The sequence below is a fragment of the Trachinotus anak genome, unplaced genomic scaffold (assembly GCF_046630095.1).
Source record: "Trachinotus anak isolate AG129_WGS33_773 ecotype Australia unplaced genomic scaffold, CSIRO_AGI_Tana_v1 ptg000032l, whole genome shotgun sequence".
Classification (NCBI taxonomy): Eukaryota; Metazoa; Chordata; class Actinopteri; order Carangiformes; family Carangidae; genus Trachinotus; species Trachinotus anak.
Genome location: NW_027273883.1, coordinates 23,960,126 through 23,980,200, shown reverse-complemented (window position 1 = coordinate 23,980,200; position 20,075 = coordinate 23,960,126). Strand labels below are relative to the sequence as shown.

General features: G+C 41.8%; 1 protein-coding gene across 2 annotated transcripts in view; it reads right to left on the bottom strand.

Annotated features, from left to right (window-relative positions):
- zfpm2a (zinc finger protein, FOG family member 2a) overlaps positions 1-20,075 on the bottom strand; it is a 117,392-nt gene that overhangs the window by 24,158 nt on the left and 73,159 nt on the right. The gene's annotated exons all lie outside the window — the stretch shown is intronic.

Genomic DNA, 20,075 nt, shown 5'->3' with positions numbered 1-20,075 from the left:
TTTAAAGGTAGGAGCCGGCTGATAGGCTGGTGAGATCCATTGTTGTTTGGCCATCTGACAGTCTAACTCATGAGGAAGGGGGAAACAGAGGAACAAGCCAGTGGGGTGCCTTATGAATTTAGACTAAGTTGAGATTCAACATTTGGGCCAAAACACACTCTCTCCTGTGAACTGTCAACAAATGCAAACCAAACCCACCAAGAACCGTAGTGGTGGATAAGCATTTTGCCAGTGTCTCTTTGTAATCTGTCATGTGGTTTTACATGGGGGCCACTCTGACAACACATGCCAGCATCGCTTATCTGGGGTTAATGAAAGTAAGAGAAATACTAACATCGCTAGAATATACAGGGAGAAACATGATTAAAACTGATATTTTCTTCCATATTCACAATCCAAAAATAGACATTGTGTAATCTGAAAGAGAATAACACAATTATATCCCAATATCACACAATTCTGCTCCTCCCCTCAGATCCATGGAGCTTTTTAACCACTTTTAGCGAATTGTTTTGGTTTGATGGCTCAGAGACTCTGCTCTCCTCACTCCACTTTCAGTAGCAGCAGCTTGTTTTAAGTGAAAAGGCTTTAATAAAACCATTGTAGACTACAAGCCAACCTAAGTTAGCAACTAGCTTGTGAACATAATAGAGCAGCTAGCAAGCTACAGACCAAAAAGAAACCAAAAGAAAAGCTGAAAAGAATATTAGAAAATATTAGACTTAGATTTGTGGTCATCAGAACCATGACACAAAATGAATGCTAATGTTGCTCTATGTCTGCTGGACGTGCTGTTTGCTAACATGTTAGCTATAACCGTTTTGCAAGTTCTGTCGTCTTATTCAGCAAGTATTGACTGCACCTTTAAAAAGAAAACTCAGTCTCTTTAGACCCTGATGAATGTGGTGTGAGAGTTCATTTTTTTCCACAGGCTCCCTCCCAGTCATGACTCTGAGACACTGAAGCAAAAAGTTTAAGGTGGCTGGCGTGTGAAGATGCTGAGACATCTTTGGGTCTCTCACTATTCTGCTTCGCCCAACCCTGATTGCAGGATGGCTTTACAAGGAGCCATCTCTCGCCCTGGCAACTTTGTGTGACCTTGTGGAGCTGAATAAGACTGTAAAATTGATTCAGCTCCTGTAATAAAAGAGCACACACATTATCAGCATTCTAATTATAATTAATACAGGCAGCAGCGGCAGACCCATTATTTACGATGGGGGCCCATGGTAAGCAAACACAATAATAATCTGCTCCATATTTTTATTGATATGTTGATGAATGGCTCTCTTTCACACAAAACACCAATGGAATGTCTCAGTGGCCGATCATACAAGTGCTGATTATTTCACTGCCAGTTTCCTTCACCCTCACTCCCCTCCCGCCTCGCCTTTCCTCCAGCCTCTCCTCCTCACTCTTTCATTAGCCCTTTGTTTGTATCACCTTAAGTCCCTGACTCCAAACCTCATTACTGAGAGCTGGGTCAGGTGATAGAGTCAACTAACCTCCAGGAGGTGAATTACTGTCAGAATGAAGCAGTCCGACGGCAACATCACACAAACGTCCGCCTGTCCTGCAAAGAGGCGCCCAGCACATTGTCTGCAAGGAGACTGGAGGGAAGCGACCGCAGACTTTTCAAAACATGTTGAATGTAAAATTTTTGTGTCAATAATAGTTCGATTCTGAATTCCACACTGGAAATGCCAAACCATAGTCATTTTTTTGCTGATTTAAACCTTACAAAGAAATATTCCTACAAGAACGTTCCTAAACTTTAGACCCACTCTGTACAAACCACTGCACAGTCTGTAAATAAATAAAGATTGAAATTCTATTTATTCTTTACATTTGATTGTTTGCTGACTTTATCTTAGACCCGAAAATCATCTGCCCTCCCTGATTTAAAAACTGTTCTGGTGGTTAAAAAAAGCTTTTATGCCAATGGATTATATACTCATTACAGAACATAGACTGCTGGCAAAGAATAACAGAAATCTACTGTATTAAACAGTCTCTGAATATTCTCTATCCAATGACTATCTAGTTTACTGAGCACAAAAGACCCTACTGCCTCACAGTCAAAGTGTGTAAAATAAAAAGACAGCAACCTTCATATCTAGGTTATCCTTTATAATTAGGTGTCTATGTAGCTTATGCCATTTCCCCTGTTTGATAATTGTAGTCCATCCCTCCTAATTTTGCAGAGAGTCAGAAAAAAATGCTTATTTGTGCCTATCTTCCTTATTAATTCTTCTCACAAATCCTTGATTATTTTCCAATCCTTTTCTCTGATATCTCTGGCTCTGTTTGTCTATTTCACTCACTCCTCCACTGAGCAGTCTGCCTTCCTTCTCAATCGCCTGTTTTGTTTCCCGTTTTAATGAACAGTTGGATTCTTTTATTTCTCTACAAGTGCTGGATTTGCCTTATCACCCCCCGTCCCTTTGAGGGTTGCCAATTGGTTTTATCCATGGATGTATCATTTCTTAGGCTTCCTCTTTTTTTCTCCACAAAGAGAAAGAACCACTCCGTCAACAAGCCTCTCCGGAGCCAGAGATTAAAAACCTCAACATCACCTACCTTCCAGCGCTACTCCCAACTGGTTTGTGTAAAACTCAATTAAACTTGTCCCCACTGAATTTCACATTACAGTACATTAAAAGGAAATTCTTCAAGCGTGATGACAAAGCTCAAACCTAGCTCCAGAGCCGCTATTTAGGAGCTTTCCTAAATGTTGTAGTCTTCAGGGTTTTAGCCTCATGTCGATGCAAAAGGCGCTAAACACAAAGACAAAGGAAAGGTTTCTTTTGAGTCTTGAGGAAAACAAACTTTATGATTTATTTATTTACAGACACCCTGAAAGTCACTGCATCTGCTGGATATGCTGCATACAAACGACAAGGTCTCAGTCTATCAATTAGCTCACAACAAAAGGTAAGACACGGCCTTTTAATGATTAAAGGTAAATGCTTTCAAACGTAACCAGGACATAATGATAGTTGTCAAGTGTGTGACATTAGCCATCTTTGTAAAATGCAGATGTTAATCTTTGGGGAGTTTGCAGATTTTTGATCTCTGTTTCAGAGCCCCGGTGAGTCAATAACAAATTATTCCACCTCCCTCATGCAATCTGGGTGAAAAGGAAGTGTGCAGTCAAGCATAGCAACTGACGCAAAGAAACGTTGCAGGTCGATGTGCGTGTTAACTTCATTCACATGTGATAATGTGCTTTCAGCTACATGATAGTGAACCTGACATTCAAGCGGGGGAGGGGGGGGGTTCCTTAAGATGTTGTCCATTTATAAGAAGCATCGACTCTTTTGTAGTTTGTGTTTTTTCTAGTGAGTGGGAGCGAACAAGCACAGATAGCAAATGTGGAGGGTTTTCTACAAAGCAGAGGAGGAAGGAGAGAGGGAGGCTTGGCTTTGCTTCAGCCAGGTCGGCTTTACAAGAGGAGAATGTGGAGATGCACTCCTCCTCCCCTCCCCTTCACTCTTTCTCTTGTTCTCCCCTGTATAACCATGCCTCCCCACAGCCCAAGAATTTAAGGGCAGCTTTGAACCCTCTCAGTTGTTCCTTCGACATTGTAAATGTGTGCGCGCTCGTCTCCCCGTCAGCCACCCAAAGGTGTTTTCGTGCTGAGATTAGTGGATGAGGTGCAGTCTGTGTTTTGGGCCAAACATGCCCATCCTTTGACATGAGGGCGGACTCTGACTCTGACTGGGCTACAGACCAAGATCACTCCCTGTTGTCTCCTCTGCTTCCCCCCTCAATCCTCTCCAACACATGACATGTGTCACTGCCACAGATCTGCAGTGGAAGATACGAGCAGTTCAAGGTCAGGGCAAATCCCCAAAGCAGAGAAAAGAGAGGGAGAGTTCTCCTACACCCCCTTTTCTCACACTGACGGACGATTTAAAAAGTTCATTTTTCTTAAATACTTAGCATATTTCATGGTGCTATAATATGAGCGCTATAATGTGAAATCTCCATTAGCCAAAGATGGGCGCTGCAGTAATGCAATGGATATGTCAATTTTCTTGTTCTGGAAAAAAGAATTTTTGTAGGGATTTAAAATCCATGTAATATTCATATTTTCTATTTCACAGCACAATAGTCAGTGAGGAACTAAAGTGATTATACGTAGCCAGAGTCAAACTCTAGGGCTCTTATCTATTATAGTTTAATAAATCAACAGAGAGAGAGCAGGGTGCACAAAAATTCTGTAACCATGTTGGAGCTGTTTCCAGAACCAAATATGTTTGATGAGATAAAAAAACGGGATAAGAAATATTTAAACAGAGGATTATTTCACAGGGAATACGTGAATCAGGAAGCCCATGAATCGTGTATTTTTATGCATCACTTCTGTGCATCTGCACTTGCAGGTCCTGAACAACAAAAGTTCAATTAACTTAAAATTTTCACCACTGACAAAATATTATTCAGGCCAAATGCATTTCTGAGGCCAGGTTAACACAGACAGGAGAGTAAAGGGGCCACCGTGTAATTATTTGGCACTTACAATGTCCTACACTTGAGATTTGCGAGGATGGTGAGCAGAAAATCTGTTTACTATGGAGCCGAGTCCCTCACTCTCCTGTGTGTGGATGAAGCCTTTGAATAATTCATGGTGAGAGCCTTAGACATATGCAATGGAAAAGTGTTGGAGAATATCACACCAAAGATGGCATCCTCCATTATGTGCACTGTGCCCGGCGTGCCCACAGACCTCACATAATGTAATTGGATAAAAGTCAGATGCTGCATATTGAGAAGCTACATAAGACAGCGATATTCTTCAGAGTCTCTGAAATGTGCTAATTGACTCAAAAGCAGCTACAGGAAGAGGACTGCACGGCTTATTGTCTTCATATATTTATCTCCAACACCTCATTACTTTTTTGTGCAGTTACAAGAAATAAGTGGAATAAATTTACTTACTCCAACTTGTGTTCAGAAAGCATGACCTCTCCCAAATAAAACAAGAGGGGGTGGGGGGGGGGGGGGGGGGGGGGGGGGGGGGGTGCCTTAAATTAGAATGTCATTATTATGATTTGGTCCAGCAAAGATGTTTTTGTTGTCATTTTACTTTTGTTGACAACTTGTCCCATCAGGATGTTAGTGACTGAGACGATGTGACATGTGTTTTACATATCAAACTGCCAAGCCTTTCATATAAAGAGACTCCGTCCTCACTGACAACATTTTTATTGGCAGGTAAAACCACAGAGATTAGACATGGTGTCTAATTAGTCTCTTCCTACACCAGCGTATTTACACACCTGAAGGCCCGTGACAGGAAGGTGAGCCACACAAAGCAAATGGTGAGTGAAGTATTTACATCTTGTCTGCTTCCACTATTAGTACTTCTACTACTACCAATACTGCACTGTAAAAATACTTCACAGTACTGATTGAAAATTTTACTGAAGAAAAAAAATATAAGTTTAATCAGGAATTATATACTCACAATATCAAAAGTAAACAGAATCGGTGCAGCCTCAGCAGATGTCTATGTTAAATCTAATGATACAGTATACTAAACAGAATATATACAATTATATAGAATATCTTTAGATTATTATTTCTTATTTATTAATGTTGAAGTAGCTGTCTACTCTCACAGCTGGTTCAGCTCTAGAAAATTCTTAACTATTCAATTCAGTTCAATTTAATATTATTTGTATAGCAACAAATTATAACATACATTATCTCAAGGCATTTTACTGCAACTAATGATTATTTTGACTATTGATCTGTTGGGTTTTCTTGATCAATCCAATTTGGTTTGGTTTGTAAAAATGAATGAAAATAGTAAAAAATGCAATCACAATTATCCAGAGCTCAGCTAATGGTTCAAATCTGTTAACTGTTGAATGCAGGAGCTGCTGCAAGTCATCATATCCGTGATGCTCAAACCAAAAACTGAAAAATGGCTTAAATGATTAATCAGTTATCAAAACAGTCACTGATTAATATTGTGATTGATTAACCTTAAACTCAAATGTTTTTATACTGTTGGGTAGTTTAAGTTTTTACAGTGCATCATATTCCTAAAGTTCTTTCTACGTTTTTTGGGTAAAATCTGGACTTGTAAAGCACAGCTGTCAGATATATGAGGTGGAGTAAAAAGTACAAGATTTCCCTCTCAAATGCAGCAGAGTACAAGTATAAAAAGCCTCTTGTAAATGTACCAACTTACATTCTGCCACTGAAGGCAACACTCTGAAGAGGAAGAGAGGACGATGATGGATGTGGTGGCCGTCTAACTGTAGAAAGCAGTCGTGGGTAGGCTTGCTTAATTCCTGACATGAAATATTACCTGCAGCTCTCGACAGAGCAGACCTGCTTGGATGGCGGGAGAGATAGCATCCATCCTTTCAGTATAAGAAACAAACAAACAAACAAAAGCTCCAAGACCCCTGACCCAACAAAGGAACTACAACTGATAAGTTAGTACCAATTTCTCTCTCTTCTCCCGCTTCTCTCTCTTTTCTCTGAATAGCATTTCTCTGCCTTTGGCCCCAGTTTCACCTTGCTACGCCTGTGCCCTTCTATTAAAGGTGGTAATGGCTGCCAACTTCCCTCAGGCCTTCTTTTTAATATTTGTCACTCATGAAAGAAAGAGGGGGGGCAGGAAGATGATAAATCTTACTTTTGCCAGCTAAGGGCTTCTATCTCCCAAACAGAATAAAATCCAGTCCAAAACACTGCTGTGCGCATTAGGAAGCTGTGGGTTTAAGCCTTGTCCGCCATGATCAAACCAGGATTTATGAAGCATCATAACTCCCGACAACATCCAGCGGCTTATTAATTTTATATATTTCTGTCCATTCCCTGATATTCCCAGCCTTGACAGTCACTCAAGATAAGCCAAAAGCGTTCTGACAGGATGGAGTGTGTATATATTTTTCACTGTTCTGCTGCTCCCCTCCAGTTGAATAGGTTTAGTGGAAACCTTGAGACTGCTGTGGTGTGATTTGTCTCTGGTTTTTGTCTTCACTTGCAACTTTCCCATTTGTAAGGGCCCTTAAATCAGCCTTGCACTCTGCTGAGCCATGAGAACAGGCCAGTCAGAGACAGGGTGGGAAGAGTGTGAGGAGGATTTGCGTGTATGTGAGTGTGTATGTGTGTGTGAACATGTACAGTATGTCTCAATGTATGTTTAAGCGCAGAGAGTCACAGACAGAAGGAGGGAGGGAGAGAAGGAGCTGATTGGCTCCACCGCAGTATCACACGTTGTTGAATTTTAATCAAAACACTCACTAATCACCATTTACAGGCTGTCTATATAAAGGCCTGTTCTCCGATATGACAGGGCAACATGCTGATAGGGTTTAATTTAACTAGAGTCTAGGTCGGAGGCTTGATTTAATGTGGCCCACAGGAAAAGTGAGCAATAGGAGTGAGAGAGAGAGAGAGAGAGAGAAATGGTAGTTCTTTATGAAATGATCACATAAGTTCACATCAATAAAGCCCTAACCCATTACCAGAAACACTACATGAAAGAGGAGGGGCCCTCTGTGAGCACAGCCTGCTCCTCAGCATAACGACAGAACGGGCTCTAACTCTCCTGACGGCTGCTTTACTTCTCTGACATGCTTTGCAGCAGCAGAACAGGATCCTGACAGGCTGTCTCCAGATAACGCCCTTAACCCCTTGAACCCTGGGTTCCTCTTAATTTTCCCCTAAAGTAGCTTATATCTGAGGGAGCACATTTCTGAACTGTATGGAAATATCACATATGCATTTTATATCTGCTTGTTTATGCTACAGAATTTCAGTGACCTCTTTGAAGCCAAATGATGCTTATATACAGTGAAATATTAAACACAACCTGATGGTTTAAAGGCCATTACATTTCTTAAAACTATGTCCCACAAATTAATTTCATACAAAATTCACCATAGTTTGGGCTGAAATATTTGGTATCTTGGATCTTGAAATTAACAGTAGACTAAGCTTAACCCCGATATAACCGCTTTGATCTGCAGTACACAGCATTGGCAGCACCGAACATCAGAAAGGGACATCATATTTGAAATTTTGAGGAACTTCATTACCCAGAACTCTGCGAATGTGATGTTGGCTTCCTAGTGACAAAATGATATGATGAGCAAGAAAAACAAACAATATAACAACAAATGTGTCTATTTAGTTTAATGAACAATGCGTCTTCCAGATGTAAAATCATCATCTCATCTCCATCCATTTTTATTGTTGATGTTTTTTTTTGTTTGGTTTTTAAAAATTTTTTTTTTATTAAAGACCTTGTGCCTGTTAAATTAACAAGAAATCTTTTTAAAATTAATGTAAATCATTACCACTGCTCAGGTTTGACTATCTGTCGTGTATCCTGGACCCTTAGTAATCAGTAAAACAAGGATCCTTCAGGAAGAAAAAAAGAAAAAAAGATCTAGTTAAGTATAAAAAAAAAATAAAAGAAAGTTTTTTTTTAAAATTGTTTTATGGATTTCACACTGCTTTTCCAGGTGCTGGAATTACAGTATGTCCACATTGTAAGAATCCACATGTTACATCCAGTGCCAACATTTAGCTTCTTCCGCCTCCATTTTTTTCTAAGTTTAAACAAACTGAAGTTGCCATGAAAATATCTTGTTTAAACCTTTTACAGACGTTTGCAGCAGAGGTGCTGCCGACAGTGTTGTATTTGTAGAAAAAAAACAACGGGCTTCTACTTTTGGCCATTGAACAGTTCTAGTGAAACACCCGGAGGTCAGCTGCCTTTCTTAAGGGGACACTGAGAGAAATAATCCAGTAGTAACGTTCATTCATTTTCCTGAACTGTCTGAAGTCTCCACTAAGTCTCCTAAGGTCCAGAGGCTCTGATGCTGCTCTTATTTTGTTACATCTTCTTCCACCTTCCCTTCCCTTCCTGCCGCCTGCGCTCTGGCCTCAACCACGACCAAGCTAACTAGCCACAGTGGCTATCACACCCAGCAGTGTCTGACTAAGACCCTAGCATGCACTAGCCAGCGACAGGCACAGTGACTGAAGCACGCAGCAGTGAGGAGGCAGGCAGGATGTAATCTCCAGGAGCTGTTGATACAGGGAAACACACAGGGTTTGGGTCAAAGGGATTAAAATGGTGGAGGTGCTGGTTGTAAGAAGGAGAGGGGCTGTGAAATAGTGGCGGGAGCAGCGGGCGAGCCACCCCATAACAGAGAGGAGTGGGGAGATTACAGGGAAAATGGCGCAAGGGGGATTCCTGTGAGGAGAGGGGAAGAAGTGACTCCAAATGGCATTGGAACATAGCATTAGCAGCCGCTATTCAACAGTATGCAGGCTTAGCGAGCTCAGGGCATCAGGAGGAGGTGGTCATGTTTTCTGTGCTGGTCAGCTGTTGCAGCTATAGGTGACAGGTGTAAGGAAAACACAGAGCTGGAAAAAAAAACGCTGGGATCTCAACAGCCCCACTTGAAGACTTGGTCTCTGCTACACCGTCACCTCTCTGTGACTGTGACTGTCTAAATACTGTCACTGCCAGAAATAAAAAAATCTAATCTTGAACAAAGAAGGCCAACTCTGCTGGGTAACGTCAGGCGAGGAGGTTTTAACTGAGCCCTTCATGCTTATGCAAACCTCACATGGTTTGGATAGAGTTCCATCAACAAAACATGTCAATCACTTCCCCGTGAAAAAGGGAGAGATACGAGACTGAAACCTATCGCACATGGACCCAAATACTGTACTCACAGCTTCCATTTCACAGTCTGTGGGAGAGCAGAGTTCAAAAATCTTACATCAATTTTTTTCAATCCAGCTATCCAAGGGCTCAGATTCCAGTTACATTTCACATTGAATAGACTTGTGTTTCCAGCAGTCTAGCCCTCCTCTAGTATGCTGGCTAGTGGAGCGATGACAGATTGGTTTCCACTCACTGCACGGGGGAGCACAATGGAGTGGCTTTGACAGAGTTAAGAGAAACAGTGCATCAGTGCCCCCCCAACCCCCCCACTCTCCCCAATCTCTCTTTTCCCTCTCACACACACACATACACACCCATGCACGCACTTCTCTATTTCCTTCTCTCTCTTCCCTGGGGCTTAGAGAATGGATGGCCCTGTCTGACCTGGACGACACTGATGTCTAGTCCTCTACACTACTGTACCTACAGCACGCCTGTCTGCTCGCCCACCACCCTGTTCACTTTCGCTCTCTCTCATTCACACACACACACACAGTACGCGCACACAAGGAACAGGGGCACCCATCTCTGTCACCCAGCGCCGACAGGCAGAGGTCAGCAGAGCTCAGGCACTGAAGCAACCTGGAGGAGGTTAGGCTTTAGCTCATAAGCAGCTGATATCACTGTCATGGTGAGGACGGACATGAGTCTTAACAACTGTAAAGATGTAAAATCAAAGATTTTACTGAACTTTAACGTACAGAGATCAGAACACAAACTCAACTCAACTTTATTTATATAGCACCTTTCATACAAACATGTAGCCCCATGTGCTTCACAGAGCAGGATAGTCAGGATATCTCACCTACAGCAAGAAGCTCTAATACTCAGCAGCCCAGGAACTACATCCATATTGTCTGAATTCACACCTCAGAATTTATGTCCATTACCAATGTTCAGTGCCTCTGCAGGATATAGTGGGCCCTACATGTAGGTAATGATGTGTGGGATGGTGAGCACATAACACATCATGCACCAGAACAGAGTCTATTTCCATCACAGGCGTGCAACCCTCTACCACAATCTTCCTTTACCTTGACCAAGTGTTTTTCCTTCCTACCCTTAAACCATAACCATAACTATATCTACGTCTTCTAGCTGCCTAAACCTGTTACTAAACCACAGTTTACTTCACCAATCCAGCATTTTCTCTCCAGATACCAATTCTAATATCTCAGCTCAGGGTAGCTGACAGTAAACAGTATCAGTTCAACCTGTATACTTCACTGTGTGGGATTCACCAGAATAATGTTTATGTAAGGTAGCATGAGGCCAGACACTGTTGTTAGACTGAAAACTGAGCTGGCTCCCTGCCTTGACTGAATGAATGGAAGTGATAGCAGAAACACATAACAACATTTAATTTGGATCTGTTGTTACCCTCAACGTAGGCACTGCATCCTTCATGTGCACATACTGTAACAAGCAAGAATTTTAAAACAAACACTGGTTCTGCAGAATTGTCAGTATCACAGGGTTGCAGCTTGACAACTCTGTGCTCATACCTGCATTAAACAACAAAAGATGTTGTTTGTTGTTACAGAATCAATACAGAAAGGATTCATATAAGCATTTTCTTGTCTACCACCCAAGGTCAAGGTTTGATTAACCAAAAGTACTTAGTTAAGGTAAAGGAAGAATCAAGGTCATGGCTGTCATTGGAAAAGTCAGGCATTATGTGTGCCCATTCATCCACGTTTGCCATTTCCCTAAGAAGTTTTGCTTTGTTATTATAAACCTCATGCGACTACAGACTTTCTCAGTCCAGTTCCTTTTTTTTCTGAGTTCTTTGACATCCAAAATTTGCATCCTGAGCCAAAACCCGACCCTAACTGCAGCTCTTCTACACGATCTCCACATGATTTGAACACATAATGAAACACCCTTTAGCCATGCTTCTAGCAGGATTATTCAGTTTACCTCATATCACATTTCCAAATTGCCACAACTACACCTTCACAGTTTGTCGAACCCACCTTGTTCATCCCTGTGTCCTTACCCATGGCATTGGACTTTAAGAGGGGTAAGAATAGCAAAGATCCCCTGACCAGATTGCATGATAAAACAACCCACAGATAAGGTACTAGTGCTAGAGGTGGCTCGCCGCTGTGTTCCTCGATGCGTTGCAATGAGAAAGGAAAAACTGTGATATCACGCTGATATGGCACTCTAAAGACTATGGGGCAATGTGTTTTTTTCCACACAGGTGGATGTACAATCAATAAAATGGATTAGCTGCAAAGGTATGTATAAAGGTTATCACCAAGCTCTCCTGAATGAACACAGTGTCGACCCCACGAAACAATTTCGTAATGTGTCGAGCTATTTCTTCAAAGAAAATCTGATTATGTTTTGCCCAACCTAAAAATTGATTTGCAGGGGTTTACACTATCAAAGGAAAAATGGACCCTGCTCTACTATACCCTATATGGCTTGAGTGGAATTGTTGTAACTCTCGTCTCTAAGCTAGTGGTATCACAGTGACTGTTTGTGTTGTATGTTTTTCTTTCAAAGGTGTATCAGTGTTTTTCTTCCACTGTCATCTTCTTTTTTTTCCCTCTCAGTGGGCGTTTTTCATAGTATGATCACCTCCTCTCTCCCTCAGTGCATCAGAGTTTCACCTAGACTCAGTTTCACTTGTTTAGTTCCAGTCGCGGCAGTCCTGTGTCAACCCTCAGAGGGACTTTAACCGTGTGGTTTTCCATCACGCTGACTGACGATCTAAACACCCCTCCACCCCAGTGATTCCTCTATCTCTCTCCCTCCATCTCCTTCGCTCTCTCTCTCTCTCTCTCTCTCACACACACACACACACACACACACACACACACATACTGTGACCCCCCTCAAGCCAGATAAAAAGGCACCATCTTACCCCCCCTCCAAAAAAAAAAAAAAAGGCAGTGTGGATGTGTAGAAAGGCCCCTGTCTCCAGCTCTCAGCTTTTGTCTCTGATTATCCCTGCACGCACACACACACACTCACACATTCACAGCCCCCTACATCCTCTGTCTCCACACACACACACGCACACACACACACACACACACACACACACACACACACACACTCATACACTCTTCTTCTCAACCTGCTCCTCGATCTTGTGTGTATGTGTGTGGGGGGTTTGACTCTGACCAATGGCATCCAACAGCAGGGCTTTATCCTGAAGCACACTGACAATGCTTTTCACACCTACTTACCACAGCAGAGATGGGGGCGGTGGGCTGGATCATACCCAGGCCTAAAAGCAGGCTAAGGGTTTTTAGAAGACACACACAGAATGGACTCTTTAATTACTGACTCAAGATCCCGCAGTAGATTAAAAAACCTCGCAAGGGCTTATTTTCATATCCGCAGAATTTTTCAATGAATATAAAAATGGTCATTGATTATGCCGTTAAGGGAGGGAAGTTAAGAAGGGAAATATAAAGTACATATAATCACATTAACTTGCAGTGATTAATGTAATAAAATGTGATCTTTTTTCCCCATCTGTATTGAACACATTCAATACTGAGGAGACATGCTCCAAATATTAAGAAGCAGCCCCTAAAAATCCACTTAACCAGTTCTGTGTGCAAAGACCATCTGAGAAAGCACTGCAGATAACTCATACAACGTGCTTACACAGCGGAGATAGAGTGAGCGCACATGCATGGATGAAAAAGTGACAAAAATAATCAAAAATTATGACTCATGTGTGCCTCTGAAGCCGGTGCACTCGCAGTCGAGCACAAGTGACTGCATGCGTGTCTTCCCTCGCAGACACACTTCCAGCCCTCCTGCATGATCAATACCAGAGCGTTTCTCATCATTGATTATACAATTATAGAGAAGTTAAATCTGTGACACACTCATGTAGAAGCATTAACCAATGCAGCAGCCTGTGGAGATGGAGAGGAGGGAAGAAGCTTCCTCTTCACTTGCTGTTTTTTTCTTAAAAAAAAAAAAAAAACGTGGTGCTTAAAGCGAGCTCAGTGTAGTCCAGGTACTTCACTCAGATGATTATAATGCCACGAGGGTGCAATACATCACTCTTATTAGCCACACTGGAGCACAATGGTATCATAATTAATGGTCGCAGCAGGATTGAACGCTGCCCTGACATGGAAAAGTGGGCCTACTTAAGCTCTACAAGGCATTTAAATATGCAGGGTGAATGGCACAACCCAAACCCTCCTGCTCTAAGGACAGCCCACGCTCATTAGCCTGACACCCTCCATGGCATTGATACAAGGACGGCCGGCTATACTCACACACACATACACGCGCACAACACAAATCACAAGCACATAAAATGTGCATGCACACCACAGCTCCAAAATGCTCCATGGTGATATATGAAAAGAGCAGTCTTGTTCCTCATCAGTGCCCATCACTTCTTTTGCATTTCCCCCCCTGCATTGTCGTTTTTGTCTCAAGGCTTAGTCTACACTGAATGCAGATGGACACATATGTGTCAGCAGCCATTATGCGAATTTTCGGTAATGGCGTTAGGTCTGTGTGTGTGTATGTGTGTGTGTGTGTGTGTGTGTTTGTAGTGAGTGTGGGTGCTGTAGCAGAGTGTGGTGTCTGGTGCCTGGGCTATACTGTCTCGCACAGGGAAACTGCCTGTGCGTCGGGAGAACAATGCACATAAAAGGCTGTCGGAGGAAGTGTCTGGAGCTAACGTCTTTCACATGGCTCTGAATGGAGCAGCAGCAAAGTGTGTGTGTATGTATGTGTGTGTGTGTGTGTGTGTGTGTGTGTGTGTGTGTGTGTGTGTGTAGTTTATATGCTTATGAAAAAAAAAAAAAAAACGAGTAAAAGAACACCTTCTTGAATGTTTGTAGACAGAGACAGGAGAAAATAATAAAAGTGTGTGTTCCCATCTCAGTCATGTGTACTGAAATGTGCGAGCTTGTATGTGCATGAATGCCTCCTAAATACATGTGTGGGATGGTTAAGTCCTCTTAGATCGCCGTATGATTTGGATTTCGCTGTCCTTAACCCATCACTTACTCCCCTCCTCCTCCTCTTCCTCTCCATAAAGCCAGCTTTACAACTTCTCCTCAATTGCTAATGTGGAAGCTTCAGCTAAAAGACACGCTACTCAACAGCTGCCAAATGCCTAAACCAGCCTCTCCTCTCCACCCGGCTCACTCCAGCCTGACCGTACCCAGTTATCGCGTGGCTCAGTGCAATCAATTATTGTTGCAGTGGAATCATTAATAATTTCCTAATGAAAACGATTCTGTTGATCTCTGTTGTCTTTTAATTAAACATAATTAGTCGGCTGCTCTGAGCTGTGGTGGGGACTCCTTTAGGGTACAATTTTGTTTTAATACACTGATAATGAAATTTTTACATTGTGTCAGTTGTTTAGTTATTATTCAGTCACACTATTTCGCTATGTTCCCAGATAACAGATAATAACCCTCGCACCTCCTATTCGCTGCAGTCATTTTAAAAGAGGAGGGTTGAAATGAACAATTAAATTCTGAACTGTAAGAGTCCTCTCCACTCACCAGTTAATGCTGCATGCTACCAGTGAGCAGTGCAGGAAACAGTGCAGTTTTATGTCTCGTTTCTGGTCGGAAAAAAAAACCTCCAAATGTCTTTGTGCAGAAAGTCTTGGCAAGCCTGGTTTTATAAAAAAAAAAAAAAAAAGTCAAATAGATACTACATCTGCCCAGGCACTAGTTCATCTTATGCCTCAGAGGTCTACAGCTATGGAGCAGTGGAAAGAGCAAATGAAGGCATAAAAAAGGATCTGATTGTGAGGACTTAGAGAATATGAAATAATACAAAGACATAGCGAGTTAGCTAATTCTGCACTGTCCGGGCTTATGTAAAACGGCCTAGTTACATTGGTCAATTTCTGCACGAACAATGGGCTAAGTTGCTCTGGAGACTTATTGGACATGCTGTATCTGAATGTGGTCTGGCCTAAGAGGCTTACAGTTGAAAAGTTTAGGTGACCTCTGAATAATGCCACATAATGTGGTCACAGAGAGTGTGTATAGTTTCAATGGGCTCTGTTATCAGGTAACAATGGAATAAGCACAATGAAGGTTCACACTGTGAATGAATTGAGTCATACATTGTACCATAGGCCTAAAAAATGACACTGGTCATTTCTTTAACTCAGACACTCAAACAGTCCAGTTCAGAAAAGATCAAAACCACCAATTAATTGAACTAACAAGTATTAAAAACACACTCCTCAGCCACACCATTGCACTGGATGACAGTTCCCTTTATCGCAGCCACCATGGGAGCTGTACTTTATTTTTCAGTCTCAGGTACATGTGTGTTAATCTGCTGCTGAAAACAGCACAATTTACTCCTGTTTGACTAACATTTGCTAAAAGCTGCAGTACCCAGCTGTTTTATGACATTATCATTTAGCTCCTTTTAAAAATAAAACAATACCTTTCTGTTTTTAAAGATTTACATCTTAGGAAGGAATGGGCTTGGGGCTGAGGATGGAAAAAGTACTGAACTAACACATATTTTCTTTTGATGCTTTTACATGTTCACAAAAAGAAACACCGGCCTTATCTTTTAAAAAGCAGTTGTCTACGCATCACACCTGGGCTTGATGTAAACCAACAAGCACTCGTCCCTAACCTCGGATACGACACATAGGAACGTCTACCGAGATAACAGGTGTGTTTGTTGTCATGGTTACAATATTACAAACACAGAGTGGGCCGACTATGGTCAAGACAGTTACATAAAAAAAACGGAAAGGATTTGGTTTGGTTTAAGCACGGACTGGGTTAAAATAAGCACTTCCTTAAGGTGAGAGGACCTTTGTCGTCACGGTTACAATAATAAACATGCAGTTAGGGGTGTCATGGTTAGAAGAGACAACGGGTTTCAAACAGGAGACAAACAGCGGTGACGATCCAATCATCCATCCACCCTCCACCCTCCTCTGAACATGCACTTTGTCACTCTATGTACTACGTCACCTGACTTCCTCCTGTGCTCCCGTCACGGCTACCACAGCCGCTAGAGGTCACCATCAATAAACAGAAACAGACGACTGATTATTGGCTTTTTTTTTTTTTTTTTTTACAGGGTTTCACAGTTTCTAAATCCTTCCAGTATTTGAACTGAGTCTCCATTGTTAACAAATTCAACTCGGAGATGTTACAAGAGAAAGAATCAAAATGGGGCTGAATTTTTTTTCTCATAAAATGTCTCCTACTCTCCAGCTGTATTGTTTATCAATCTGTTGTTTATCTCTACAGAAAATTCTCCACTGGTTTCTGTCTCTGTGTCCCTGTCTGTCATTCTCTCTCGCTCTTTCTCTCTCTCTCTCTCTCTCTCTCTCTCTCTCTCTCCCTGCGGTCTCCAGCATTACTGTAACATATAATTACTCTGCAGACTTGCTGCCTGTTTCTATAACTTCAGTGCTTCAAAGAAACTGTCGGAGTGTGGAGGAGAGCATTGTGGGAGTTCCAGGTGGATTTCTCGATAATGAGTTAGCGCAGTAGTAGAGTTGAGCGTTTTAGTAATGGCTGGCTGCTAAGGCTCTTCCTAGGAGTTTAATGTAAAACAAACAGGGCCATGCTGACAGCCTGGGAAAAACAGATATTGCACATTTCCTGCTTCCACTTCAGGGCTCTTGCTGCCACTCATTTTAAGAAAAGGAATTCAAAGAAGAATTTATATTCATGAAATGGCTCTGTGAATCATAATTTGAGACTTTTAAATGCCTCAAACATTACTCCTGGTCTTTGACTTCTAATCTTTTAAATGCCGCTGTCTTTCTGTTCATCTGGATGAAATGATAGAGACAGGAAACAGAATACAAATTGTCAGGGAAGATGTAGTTTTGTTATGATTATTATAGGATCCCAACATTAGGCAAAAAAAAAAAAGAAATCTATATTTGTCACTATAGTTAGCTTGTCTGGGTGCTGATGTCCAGGGGCGCCCTGTAGGGGACCGGACTACACCACCCTGCTGCTTGTTACATATTCCACTGCATGTATTATACATAACACACTGCTGGAACACAACTCTCAGAGGAATTGTTTTGCTGAATCCTGTCCTCTGCACATATTTCCCCGACTTCCTGAATGACAAGTTTCGGGGATAGAGGATGAGCAGCTGTACAGAATGTAATGCAGAAATCATAGGACAGAACGCCTGGCAGCAAGCTACAGCCACTCAAACCAATCACCAGTCCTTACTTAAAGATACTCCCCCATAGATTCAGACTGGCAAGCATCCAGAGTGAACTGCTACTATCTTTTCAGGCAGCCATAAAGGAAGCCGAGACCACTGAAACGTGAGCCAAAACATATTCTGCAAGCATACTGTGTATTGAGATATTCACTGTTTTCCATAAGTAACGCATCTCAGGGAGCAATGAAGCAGCCGACAGAGGGGAAACAGCACAGGGGTGAAGATATAAACAATCTGGGGCCTCAGCTTTTCAAGGTGGCAAGAAAGTTCCTGTTGGACTGAGGAGCCTTTTCCCTTTAGTCAATCCACGCCAGTGTCGACACGATAAACGCAATTCCAGAGCTGCTTCCAAACTGCAGCAAAAAAGACTGAATTCAATATTGAATTTGACAAAGATTTGATATTTCCACCGCTCCGACATTCAATTTCAATGTCACCTCCAGAGGGTGCACACACACACACACACACACACACACATGCAGATTGGAATATTTAACAGAAGGCGACGAAGAAGAATGTGTGGTATAAATCGAGTCTGGACGCAAGAGTCAAACGGCTGAACGGCATCAAACACTTCACCACTTTCTGAACTTAGTCCCAGTCTAACTAAGAAAAAAAAAATCGCCATGAGCAAAATGTGGAACAATTTTGGTTAGAGAGCTGAGAAAGACGGACACCCAACCAATTTATCCAAAGCTCTGTGGCAAAGTAGCTACAGAGGTGTTTGAGTCAAGTGTGGGATTACACAGCGTGAGTTTTTTGTACCTTGTGGTATCACAGTAGTATCGAACTTTTGATATTTACTGTGGCATTCCTTTCAAAAAAGTGAAACTCGAGACAGGTGGTTTCTGACAGTATTATTCAAAGAAATTAACAATGTTATAACACTTCCACAACTAAACACACTACAACTGATGTATTTGATGTGCGATTGTCTCACAGCTACGACAAAGTGATGAGATAATTTACTTCTAATCTAGGATTTAAATTAATTCTTTGTATTCAAAATTCCCTCTATTATCATGTATCATCGGTTGGCAAGTTGTGTGCTGATTCTAGAGGAGGATTTAGAGTGACAAACTCATACAGCACAACGCAGAACAACTCACAAGGGGACATCTGGAGATGTTATTGTGTGTAATTTAATAAGGTCAAAGCAGAAGTGACAAACAGAGGAACTGTCAGCGACACAGAGCCGAGGTAATGATGCTGTGTGTGATGCTATCTCGATACATGTATGAAGAGCTGCAGAGGAAACACTCCAGACTTAACAAAAAAAAAGTGAGAAATCCTGTTATTGCCCCCCCCCCCCCCTTTTTTTTGTTTCATACAGTCAGTCTCCGAGCAAAAAGATTAGAAGATTTTAAAGAAGTGCATAATCTTCTTTAACAGCTTATCAAAACTTTAATGATTTGGTGATAAAGAGCACAAAGTTAAGTAGCCGGTTAAGAGGATAACTCCCCAGTGCAGTCTAGTGATTAGTAGATGAGAATTGGGAGACCGAAAATCCGGGTTGCAAATCCCACTCCTGCCACTTATTCACTTTGAGGGAGAAGAAGCTCCATTTCAGCTTTGGGGGTATTGTCACGGGGTAATCATTTTTGAAAAGTGATAAATGGAGCCCCCTTTCCCTCACCCTTTGGAATCCAAAACACATCTTTATTTACGTATTTATTTTTGCAGTGTCTCTCTGGTTAACACCCGTCAAGACCCAATTATAGCTGCAGACGTCTTGTGCTTTCATGAGGAGTGATGCCACAGACTGAGTGTCAGGGCTGCATACACTTTCAGCATCTTCTCATTCAGTCTGCAACAAACTGAGGCCTCTCCACATCCATGTTGGGCTGTTTTAATGAGGCTTTTCTCTGGACACAATGCAGCAGATTGAGGAATTCATCTTTCTGTCAGTGGGTCATTTGGGTTTTTGTACATTTAGGGTCAACTTTGAATAAACAACACGGATTTTATGACAGATATGTTGTTGTTTTTTTCCCTTCACATATTTATATAAATCCGTTTCTGGAGGGCTTGTATGAACGTCTGATTTATTAAAGATATACAGCCGAAGCTTTGCTGAATTAGTGAGAGAACAAATGAAGCAAAATGGCAAACCCATCTCCACTTGTGCTTTGCTCGCTATCTACTCTGAGATACGGATTCACTTAGTATAAAAGAG